This window comes from Carettochelys insculpta, chromosome 1 (genome assembly GCF_033958435.1).
Source record: "Carettochelys insculpta isolate YL-2023 chromosome 1, ASM3395843v1, whole genome shotgun sequence".
Taxonomy (NCBI): Eukaryota; Metazoa; Chordata; order Testudines; family Carettochelyidae; genus Carettochelys; species Carettochelys insculpta.
The window spans coordinates 260,536,869-260,549,101 of NC_134137.1; the positions used below are offsets into that span (position 1 = coordinate 260,536,869).

The 12,233-nt window shown below is 42.8% G+C and overlaps 1 protein-coding gene across 3 annotated transcripts in view; it reads left to right on the plus strand.

Annotated features, from left to right (window-relative positions):
- Positions 1 to 12,233, plus strand: part of BID (BH3 interacting domain death agonist) — a 41,778-nt gene that overhangs the window by 8,698 nt on the left and 20,847 nt on the right. The window lies entirely within an intron of this gene.

Here is a 12,233-nt window from a genome sequence, read left to right on the forward strand (position 1 = left end):
ATCTGTTGGTGCTGCAGCATCTGTATGGGCTCTGCCTGCCCGACTTGAGAACGTGGCTGACGGACCAGAGACAGAAGCAGGGAGACCGACCAACCTGAGGGAACTAAAGGGACTTGCCCGGCTGCATCACATGAAAAGGGCCAATACCAAGCTCCTGAGTTGGAGCCTCCCCCAGCAGGATTATGACATGGAGGTGGTGCACATCAAGGGGAGCACTGAGGGTGCAGCCGATGCCCAATCACGAGGGGAGGGCCCCAAACTTCCCCAGGTCACTGGCTGAGTGACCCCGCTCAGTTCGGTCTGGAAGGGGGGAGAGATGTGATGGAGTGGGGGATACCTGTGTGTGTGTGTGTGGCTCACAGAGGGTGTGGGGCTCCTGCTGAGGGTAACCCTGACGACCAGGTAACACCTTTGTACTGCAGACAGAGGAGGAGGTGGAGCCTGAGGGGTTTGAATTGGAACTGGGAGTTGGAAGCAGTGAGTCTGGGCTGGGAGAGAGAGAGAGACAAAGGAGGGGGCAAGGCCCCAGCTCTGGGGGCCCCTCGGGGCCTCCTCTCCCCAACATGGATTGGACTGGCTGTCTCTGCCTGCTGTACTGACTTCTCTGTATGATGCTGTGTCCTGTCGGCTAATAAACCTGCTGTTTTCCTGCTGAGTGAGAGACTCTCCTGCCTGCGGACAGGGTGCAGAGCTTGGGGGACCCCAGAACCCCATCACATATGGGTAAGGTCAGATGAAAAACAGTCAAAAAGAGAGAGAGTGCCACTCAAACAGATCAGGAAATGGCAGGCAGCTAAATAGTGACAAATGTTTAAAGTGCTCATACACAAGAGCTAGAAGTCTAAATAATAAGGTGAGTGAATTTCGTGCCTTGTATTAAAGTAGTGTATTGATATTATGGACATCACAGAAATTTAGTAGAATGAGGACAATCAATGGGACACAGTCATACCTGGTTCCAAACATATCAGGACAGAAAAGATCATGCTGGTGCAGGGAGAGGTACTATGTGTGAAAGAATATGTAGAATTGAATGAAGTAAAAATCTTAAATGAACCAAAATGTTCCATAGAATCTGTATGGATAGTAATTCCATGCTGTAACAATAAGAATATAGACCACCTGACCAGGATAGTCATAGTGACTATGAAATACTAAGGGAGATTAGAAAGGCCATAAAAATTAAAAAACTCAATCATAGTAGGGGTTTCAACTATTCCCATATTGACTAGGTACATGTTACCTCAGGATGGGATGCAGAGATAAAGTTTCTTGACACCTGAAGTGACTGCTTCTCAGAGCAGCTGATTTTGGAACCCACAAGAGGAGAGTAACAGAGAGGTAGCCATGTTAGTCTGTATTCTAACAAAACAAACCTGCAGCTGTGTAACACTTTAAAGACTAGCAAAATAATTTATTAGGTGATGAGCTTTCATGGGGCAGCCCACTTTCTCAGGAAGCTCATCACCTAATCAATTACTTTGCTAATCTTTAAAATGTGACAAGAGGAGAGGCAATTCTTGATTTAGTCCTAAGTGGAGCACAGGATCTGGTCCAAGAGGTGACTATAACTGGACCTTGAAAATAGTGACCATAATGTAATAAAATTTAACATCTCTGTGGTGGGAAAACACCACAGCAACACAACACTGTGGCATTTAATTTCTGAAATCAGAGCTACAAAAAATGAGGAGGTTAGTTAAACAAATTAAAAGATACAGGGCCAAAAGTACAAGCTGCAAGCTACAACTTACAAGTTGGATGGAAACTTTGCAAGGACACCATAATAGAGGCCCAACTTAAAGATATACTCCAAATTTAAAAAAAAAAAAACAGTAAGAGAACCCCAAAAGTGCTAGCATGGCTTATCAACCAAGTAAAAGAAGCAGTGAGAGATAAAGTGGCATTGTTTTAAAAGTGGAAGTTAAATCCTAGTGAGAAATATAGAAAGGAGCATAAGCTCTGTCAAATTAAGTGTAAAAATATAATAAAACCAGGAAGGAGTTTGAAGAAGAGCTAGTCAAAATGTGATAGCAAAATGTTTAAGTACATCAGAAGCAAGAAGCCCCCTACTCAATCAGTGAGGCCACTGGAGGATCAAGATACTAAAGGAGCACTCAAAGAAGAGGTCATTGCAGAGAAACTAAATGAATTCTTTGCGGTCTTCACGGCTGAGGATGTTAGGGAGATTTCCAGATCTGAGACATTCTTTTCAGGTGACAGATCTGAGGAACTGTCCCAGTTTGAGGTGTCCTTAGAGGAAGTTTTAGGAAAAGTTGATGAACTTAACAGTAATCAGTCACCACGAACAGATGGCATTCACCCAAGAGTTCTGAAAGAATTCAGATGTGAAATTGCAGAACTATTAACTGTGATTTGTAACATATCCTTCAAATCATCTTCTCTACCTTATGACTAAAAGATAACTAATGTGATGCCAATATTTAAAAAGGACTCTTGAGGTGATCCAGACAATTACAGACCATTAAGTCTAACATTGTTACTATAGTTTCAATTAATTTGCCCAGTACTAAATAGAATTGTCAGACACATAGATAGACATAATTTGTAGGGGAAGTAAGCATGGTTTCTGTAAAGGGAAATCGTGCCTTACTAGTCTGCAAGATTTCTTTGAGGGGATCAGCAAGCATGTGGACAAGGGGGTCCAGTGGATATAGAATATTTAGATTTCCAGAAGGCCTTTGACAAGCTCCCTCGCCAAAGGCTCTTGAGTAAAGTAAGTTGTCATGGGATAAGAATGAAGATCATCTCACAGATTGATAAATGGTTAAAAGACAGGAGAAAAAGGGTAGAAATAAATGGTAATTTTTCAGAATGGAGAGAGGCAACTAGTGGTGTACCCTAAGAGTCTTCACTGGAACAATCTTATTCAACTTATTTATAAACAGTGAGGTGGCAAAAATTTGCTGATGATACTAAGCTGCTCGAGATCATTCAGAACAAAACAAACTCTGAAGAACTTCAAAAGGATCTCACAAAACTAGGTGATTGGGCAACAAATTGTCAAATTAATTTTAATGTGGATAAATGCAGATTGTGGGGAAGAATAATCCCAACTATGCAGACAAAATGATGGGGACTAATTTAGCCATGACCACTCAAGAGATCTTGGAGTTACTGTGGATAGTACTCTGAAAACATCCACTCAATGTGCTGCAGAAAGCAAACAGAATATCTTATTGCCTCTCTATAAATGCCTGCTATGCCCACATCTTGAATATGTATACGGATGTGGTAGCTGCATGTCAAAAAAAGATATATTGGCATTGGAAAAGGTTCAGAAAAGGCTCATCTTAGAAAAGAGGAGACTAAATGGCAGGAGGATATGTTAGAAGTCTGTAAAAATCATGACATACACAGTGAAAGTGAGTAAGGAAAAGTTATTTACTTGTTTCCATGTCCTAAGAAATAGAGGTCACCAAATGAAATTAATAGGTAGCAGATTTAAAACAGATGAAAGGAAGATTTTTTTTTTTTTTTCATGCAATGCAGAGTCAACGTGTAGAACTCCTTGCCAGAGGATGTTGTGAAGACTAGGACTTTATCAAGGTTCAAGAAAGAAGGTTTGTCAGTACTTTTTAGCTAGGATGGGTAGGAATGGTGCCCCTAGCCTCTGTTTGCTAGAGGCTAGAAATGGATGACAAGAAAGGGATCGCTCAGTGATTACCTGTTCTGTTCATTTCCTCTGGGGCATCTGGCATTGGACACATTGGAAGACAGGATACTGTGCTAGATGGACCTTTGGTCTGACCCAGTATGATCACTCTTATGTTCTTGAATCTTGCGCAGAGCCATCCCTGTGGTACTCTTGCTAAGATGAAAGCTATCCTTAGTGCTTGAGCTGAACTGCACAATTCGCATCTGAAGTTTGGCCCCCCTTCAGTATTCGTAGGCATAAACAAGAGATGACAAAGACTATGTCTACTCTACATCATAAAATTGATTTTAAGGCAGCTAGCTTGATTTTACAGTCTCACTCTCTTTACTGTGAATGCCATTAGGTCGATATTAGAGAGTGCTACGGTTGATATTATTACACCCACAAAGCAAGTCGGCATAGCGCCAAGTTTGAATTTAAAAGGTTGGATTAATACTAGTGTGGAAATGTCAGTTATTTACATCAACTGTATTGGCCTCCAGAGGTGTCCTGTATGTGTACTACAATGCCACATGGTTGTCCGTGCTCGCTGCTTTCATCTTCGCTGCTCTCCAGACATGCAGGAGGTAGGTAACAGGAATTCTGCAAATTTGAATTCAGCACCAGGAAACCTAGGAAATTGAAGTGGGCAGCTGGGCCCATTTTGAGTTAATTTCTTTATTTTCAGTGTGGTGATTGCATCGACCCATGAAAAAATAGCCCTAACGTGGCGTGGTGGATATAACAGGAGAGCCCGAGATTTTTCCTTTTTCTGCATTGGTGCCAGCCCCTGCCCCACTGCACCACTTGACAGCTAGGCTGTGGCGGGGTCGTACTTGTGTAAGAGGCCGAGAGACTTCTTTCTTTATTATCAGCGCAGTGATCGCATTTACCTATGAAAAAAATAGCCCTAACACAGGGTGGTGGCTTCTTCCCTACACAGACTATAGCAGGAGAGGCTGAGATTTTTTTTTCAGGGTTGGTACCAGACCCCTCTCCACAGCCACTTGCGGGGCATTTTTTTTTCCTCATATTGCACCAGTGAAAAAACCCAAAATGCTATGGGGCTGAGGGAACTGAGGTAGGTTCCCACAATGCACTGCTGCACCAGACAATGTTTGGCAAGTCAGTGTTGCAGCGCTAACTTGACTCTGTGGGGAGATGAGGATACTCAAAATGGAATTTATAAAACCCAGTGTTATAAAATTGAATTTAATAAAATTGAATTTATATTGTAGTGTAGACTTAGCCAAAGGAAACTTGGAGGCCTTTTAGTTAGTGGGGAAGGAGAACTAATAAAGAAGGCTGAGGAATTTGATGCCTATTTTGCTTCAGTTGTTACTAAAAAAGTAAATTTATAACCAGATACCTACCACAATTATGGGAAATAACAAATACAAGAATATTTAGAAAAGCTGGATGTATTCAAGTCATGGATCGGGGTCTGATAAAATTCATCCTAAGACACCTAAGGAACAAGCTAAAGCAATCTTGGCGTTGTTAGCAACTATCTTTGAGAGCTCATGTGAGGTCCCAGAGGTCTGGAAAAGGGCAAATACAGTACCTATCTTTAAAAAGGGGAATAAAGATGTTGTAGGGAATTATAGACCAGTCAGCTGAACTTTGGTAGTTGTAAAGATGCTGAAAAAATTATGAAACAATCAATTTGTAAATTACAACTTGAACCTCTCATATCTGGCACCTTCAGGACCTGCCCAATGCCAGATGAGAGAATTTGCTGGACTACAGGAGGTCAGTATCTAGCAGCATTACAAACACTTCCACTACTTACTGGGCTATGATGAGAAGACACTTAGGCATAAATTACATCTAAATAACAGCACAGAACACTGAAAGCTTGGACTAGTGGTTGTAAACAAACTTTATCGGACCACAGGAAGCTTGGCCAAACCCCTGATAAATGGTCTTCTGAATAATTGAAACCATGCTGGATTATGTATGTTGCCAGATGAGAGAATTCCGGATTACAAAGGTTCAACCTGTATCTAAGGTTACAAGTAATAGCAGATGGTGAAAAACAAATCATGTTGTCCTTCTGACAAGATTTCTTGCATAGTTGGTAACATAGTTCTTATAGACATGCTCTGTCTTGATTTTTAACAAATCTTTTGGTGCTGTACCCCCATGCCATTCTTCTAAGCAAACTAGGGAAATGAGGTCTAGATCAGTGATTCTTAGCCTGGGGTATACATAACCCCAGAGGGTTCACAGAAGTCTTCCAGGAGTATATCAACTCATCTAGATATTTACCTAGTTTCACAATAGGCTACATAAAAAGCATTAGCAAACTCAGTACAAACTAGAATTTCATACAGACACTGAGTTGTTTATATTGCTGTATATACATTTAATATTTTTAGTTGATTTATTTTAAAACTATATGGTAAAAATGAGAGAACAATTTTTCATTAATAGAGTATTTTAAACAAGTAGTTTTTGTAAATGAGGTGAAACTTGGGGATACACTAGAGGAAATCAGACTCCTAAAATGGGTACAGTAGTCAGGAAAGGTTGAGAGCCTCTGATCTAGATGAAACCACTGTTAAGTGGGTGATGCAAAAATGGTAGAAAGACCATAATCAAAAATAGCTCTGTGTTTTTCTGTCAAACTGGGAGAGTTTCATGAAGTCCTGCAAGGCTCTGTCCGGGGTCCAGTACTAGTTTTTATCTTCATTAATGACTTGAATAATGGAATAGAAGAGAATATGCTAATTAAACCTGCATATGACACCAAACTGGGAGGGGTTGCAAGCACTTGGAGGGCAGGATTAGCATTCAAACCAAGCTTGTGATATTGGAAAATTGGTCTGAAATCTGTAAGATGAAGTTCAGTGAAGAAAAGGGTAAGTACTACACTTAGGAAGGAAAATCAAATGCACGGCTATAACATGGGGATCAACTGACTAGGTAGTAATAGTCCAAATGAAAGATGTGTGTATTATAATGGATCACAAAAAGGCTAATTCTGTTTTAGGGTCTATTAACAGGAGTGCTGGGTTAAGACACTGGAGGTAATTGTCCCTCCCTCAATACCTGTGACACATCAGCTGGAGTGTCATCTCCAGTTCTGGATTCCACACTTTAAGACCATGGTGAACAAATTGGAGAGGTGGTCTAAATGAAAGCAATAAGAATGATAAAATGTTTAGTAAACCTGACTTATATGGAAGGATCTTTACAAAAGGCATGTTTAGCCTTGACCGAGAGAGGACTTGGTAAGTCTTCATGTAAGTTAAGGGCTGTTGTTAAGAGAGTAGTTGTTCTCTGTGTCCACTGACAAGGACAAGAAGTAATGGGCTTAATCCAGAGCAAGGAACACTTGGGTTAGGTGTTAGGAGAACCTTTCTAACTGTTGGAGTAGTTAAGTACCGGAGTAGACTTGCAAGGGAAGTTATGGAATTCCTATCACCAGATGTTTCGAAGAACAGGTATATAAACACCTGTCAGTGATGGTCTAGATTTACTTGGCCCTGCACTGCGCAGGGGGCATGGACTAAGTGACCTCTGAAAGTCAATTCCAGACCTGCATTTCTGTGTATTTGAATGTAGAGATGCGATCAATGACCTAAAGATGGTTCAGTTGAGGTTTGGACATAGAACATGATGATGTGAGAGGAGCAGATAGGGGAAGGAGTAGTTAAAGACCACTTAAACATATAGTCTGATTTTGTGTTTGACAACTACATTCCTTCAAGCTGGAGCTGGGGAAATGCTACTGCCTGCAACAAACTGTGATATGGGATGCTGCTGTTCTCACTTCAAGAACCATGCGTGAACATGGGTCAGCATTGTATCCCACCCCAGGCCTTTCTAGGCTTGGCTAAGTTGCTTCTTCACCAGTGTTCCTGAGGTGCTCACTGAACAGCACAGCAAAATGTGTACAGTACTGTTTGTGAACTGTTCTCTGTCCCACTTCCTAGGGTTTCTCTGAGAGTCTCCCTCTCCTCACGTTAGTTTTTGGCACCTTGGACCAGTAAGAATGTGGGTTTTGGTACTTGTACGAAGTTGTTCCGAAGCCCTGCGGCAAGAGCTGCTTTGGACAATGAGCCCTGTTCTAGATTCAGCTACCTGTTCTTTCTACTTCCTTTCCCTCCACCAGACCCAGTGCAAAGTGAAGTCAGTGAAGAAGCCTCTTTGTTTATAATGGGCCCAGCCTTTTGTGAACAGGAGGCGGATGCCATAGGTATCAGTAACACATAACGTCTCCACTCTCACTAAAACAGGCCCCTCTCATGGTTTTTAATTCATTTTCCCAGTAGGGCCCCCTGCTTCCCTTCACTCTAGAACCTACCATCACAGCCTTTACACAGCAGTAAGTGAGATGCTCAGGGGCATCTGAGTCTGCGAACATGTAGTTGGCTCCAAGTTGCACCTTGTGCTGTATTTCTGACTCCTAGAATAACCAGACCTCTTGTCATATACAACAGCTGACTTTCGTTCAGTGAACATATCAAACATACATCTTTGGATTCCTTTGTCCTTTACATAGAAACATTCATCCCTTTCTTATAAATTTTGCAATTATTTTTAAAATTTAATTTTACCCAAAGACCTTGTGATATGTATTCACCTTCTTCAGCGGGGATATCAAGAAAATTAAAATTAACCTATAGTCAGTTCCTCATGTGGCCCTCATTCCTGTTATCCAGAGCATTCACCATCACTGTACCTTAACTGCCCAAGCAGCACAACCCTATTGGCCACCCAATCTAGTGTCACATCTATTCTGTCTTTGATTTTCAAGGGCAAAAATATATTTATTTTTGGTAAATCTGCCTGTGAAAGCTTGTAGTAAGGTTTTGGGAGATTCATTGCACTCCTCTGATGACAAATTCTTGTGAATTCTGTAGCCTCTGTTCTGGTGATGCCCAGCTGGATTGGCTTTGCTGATGCAAGAGCACATGCGACAGCTGATCACAGAGCTTTGGGATTTCACTTCCATTTTTCTGCATCCTAGAGTGCCGAGAAACTGTTTGCATTTCCAGAAATGCTGTCTGCATCTTTTATATACAGTCATGTTTCCTCCCAAGTGAAACTGGACTTTGGATTTGTATTCTCTGCCTCTTAGTTGGAGGAGGAAGGGAGCTTTTTCCTCAATCTGTAGAAATGACAGCTGAAATATAGGCAGGGCGGGAGAAACAGTGCCTATCATGTTACGCAACTAAGAAAATCTGCCTGTTGCTGCAGCAATAATAGATGCAGGTTCTATGAAGCTGTTCCTCATAATCCTGATTAAAAGGCCCTTTAAGGTGTGTCAAGTCGTGCTCCCAAGATCATTAACCACTCTAGGTAATTTTGGCCTTCAAGTATCCATTTGTTAATTTTTTTGGAGGGCGGCAATTGCAAACCAGGACTGGAAACAGGATAATGAGGATTTGGATTATCCTACAGCACAGTATATTCAGGTTAAACATAGAACCAACCTTTCTTTTTCTGTGTATGGAACATCTTGTTAACTTGTCTATACTAAGAGAGTATTTCCTACCTGAAGGAAGTGGGTGTGTTAGCTCTTAGGAGGTTTATAATTATAATATGCTAGTATATGGGGAAGGTCCAAGGAAAACATTTAAAATGAAAGTTCATGTTTCACGTCAGGTGTGGAGATGACTGGTCTGGAAACAGCTCAGAACCTCTAGCTCAGGGGTGCACAAAGTGGGAGGTGCAACATTCTGTAAGAGGGGTGGGGTGCAACACGGTTGGCTCCCCTCCCCGAGGGCTTCCACTGCCTCGCCAGCCCTCTGCTTTCTCCCACGTGGCCTCTGCCACTGCTGTCACCAAGGGAATGTCCCCTCTTCTCCCCCCCCCCCCCCCCCCGCCACTAGGCCAATCAGAATACACAGAGGCCCTGAGTCAAGTGGCAGGGACAGCCCATGGGTTCATAGCTTGATAAGGTACCCACCTGGGAACCTCTCCCCTGAGCACCCCTCCTCTTTTAGGGCACCCCCTAGAGCCTCCCAGCACAACCTTCCTGAGATTCTTACCCCACCCCCCTGCATCCATTCCTATGGTCCTCCCACAGGCTGGGGGTTGGGGTGGTGAATTGCCAGGCCAAAAAGTGGCGCCTGACACACACAGTTTGCTCACCCCTGCTCTAGAGTGACTTTTGTGTCTGTGTCCAGGCCTTAAATAGCCCGGCTTGTTGAGTCTGTGGAGAATGAGTCTGACTCTATTTGAGCATGTCCTTCCCAACTTTCTAATTCTGCCGACTGGCTGTCTGGAGGTTGGTTCTCTTGATAGGGAATTACTACACATGCTGAACTTTGGGGGATCTGATCCAGTCTCTGTGAGCTTAACTTTCGTAGACTGCTCCGATAGTATCTTCGTGAAAAAATACTCTCGCCCCTAACATGGGGGCTTTGGATGGTTCAGATTGTTTCAGCATTAGTTATGCAAATTATGAGTTAAGCATACCAGGATTTTTCTGTAGCTGTTCCTGTAGAAACCATGTGGGGTATCTCTAGTGTTTCTGTATGGATCTGGGCCAGATATTCTTTCCCAGATGTACAATGAGCTAAGGATAACCTAAGCCAGAAGGCATGGCTGCTAGAAACGGCGGAATGTTGGCCTATGTCAGCGGGCAAAATCTTCCTTCTGGTTCTGACAAGTGCCCTGGAGACTGAGAGTCAGCAGACTCAGGCCTTCAGACCTTCTCTGGGTCTGGTTGTCAAATGTCTGTGGACAAGTGATGAATGTGGAATAGAATCCCTTGTGTCTCTCCAGAGCTTCCAAGAGGCTGTTGATGACAGTAGACCACTGGACTGGTAAATGCGTGCGGGAACCCACAGACTGTCAAGGCTAAAATAGAGTGTATTTTGTCCTATTGGGCAACATGATTGCTATGCTCCCAAGCCATAAGCAGCCATCCTGAGTCCTGTGGTCCTCCTTGGAGAGGACAGACAACAGTTCCTGGAGGAATGTGGCAGTGCAGAACTTAAATTTGATAGAGATTGATTGCAAAGTGGTTTGAGGCACTATCCTAATCCAGTGAGCAATTTACCACCTACAGGGAGTTGAGAATCTGGCCTGCGATCTATGCTGTAGTCTGGAGCTCACTGTAGTATAGTTATTATCTATGGGCTTGTATTAGGATTCTAATCCTTGGGAAAGGTTTCTGCTTCCCAGTCTAGTCACCTCCTAATTACCAAAGCTACTGAGGGCTCCACTTCCCTCCCAGTCCACCTGCCCCTCCCACAGTGACATCATAATGCTGGAGTTGTAACCTTGTAGTCACTCCATCCTCAAGTTGTGAGCCAAGCTGTAAATATGAATGATGAAAAACTGCTAAAGAAAGATGTATCGGAGAGGTGGCCGTATTAGGCTGTACCTTCGAGAACAACAAGAAGTCCTGTGGCACCTTATAGACTAACAGATATTTTGGAACATAAGCTTTCGTGGGCAAAAACCCGCTTCATCAGATGCATGAGTGGCAGGGGGGAAGTTTCAGAGGAGTATTTAAAGAGGGGGTGAACTGCCCCCCCTCCACTCACGCATCTGACAAAGTGGGTCTTTACCCACGAAAGCTCAGGCTCCAAAATGTCTGTTAGTTTATAAGGTGCCACACAACTTCTTGTTGTTCTAGAGAAAGATGGGAAACATTCAGCACACCCAAAACAACTTTCAGTGTCTTCTCCTTATTACCCACGGGGAGAAGTTTAAAAAAAAAAAACAAAAAAAACCCCCAAAAAAACCAGATGGACAGAGCCAGACTAATACCCAGAAACTAGTTAGACCCAAGAAGGTCAATAACAGAACACCACGTGTGTTCACTTATAGCCCCCAACTCTCACCTCTCCAGTGCACGATCAACAACCTATACTGGAACATGATGCTACCCTCCGAGAGGCTCTGGGTGAGTGGCCTGTGCTGTCCTGCAGACAGCCACCTAGCCTCAGGAAAACTCTCCCTAGCAAGCACACACCAGACCACAAAAATTCTAATCCTGGAACTTTTCCTTGCAACAAACTCCATTGACAACTCTGTCCAATTGTTTACTCTGGAGACACCATCACTTGACCTAAACATGTCAGTTACATGATCGGGGGCTCATATTCCTGTACCTCTACTAATGTTATATATGCCATCATGTGCCAGCAATTCCCCTCTGCTGTGTATATTGGACAGACTGGACAATCACTTCACCAAAGAAAAGCAGCCATTAGGCGTCTGAATATGTGTAAACCTGTCAGTGAGCATTTCAGTGGAGTAGGTTATAACATTCAAGACTTGAACACCTGCATCCTTTTAAAAAAAAAAAAAAAAAAAGAGAGAGAGATTGAGACTTAAACACGAGATTATAAGGGGAGACATCTGAATTGGAATTTATTTTCAAACTTGACGCTTTGCAACTTGGTCTTAATAGGGACGGCAATTATCTTACGCGTTACAAAGATAGTTTCCCCATCTTTGATGTTTGTAGTGATCTCAAGTAAGTCACTTAACTGACACTTGCAGTAAGTAATGTTCTTCCTCTTCCTCCCTACCCTTTGCCCCACTCCTTCTGTCCTGTGGAGCTGGTTTGTCAGTTTTCATTTAATTTTTTGTCTGTCTCTCTGTT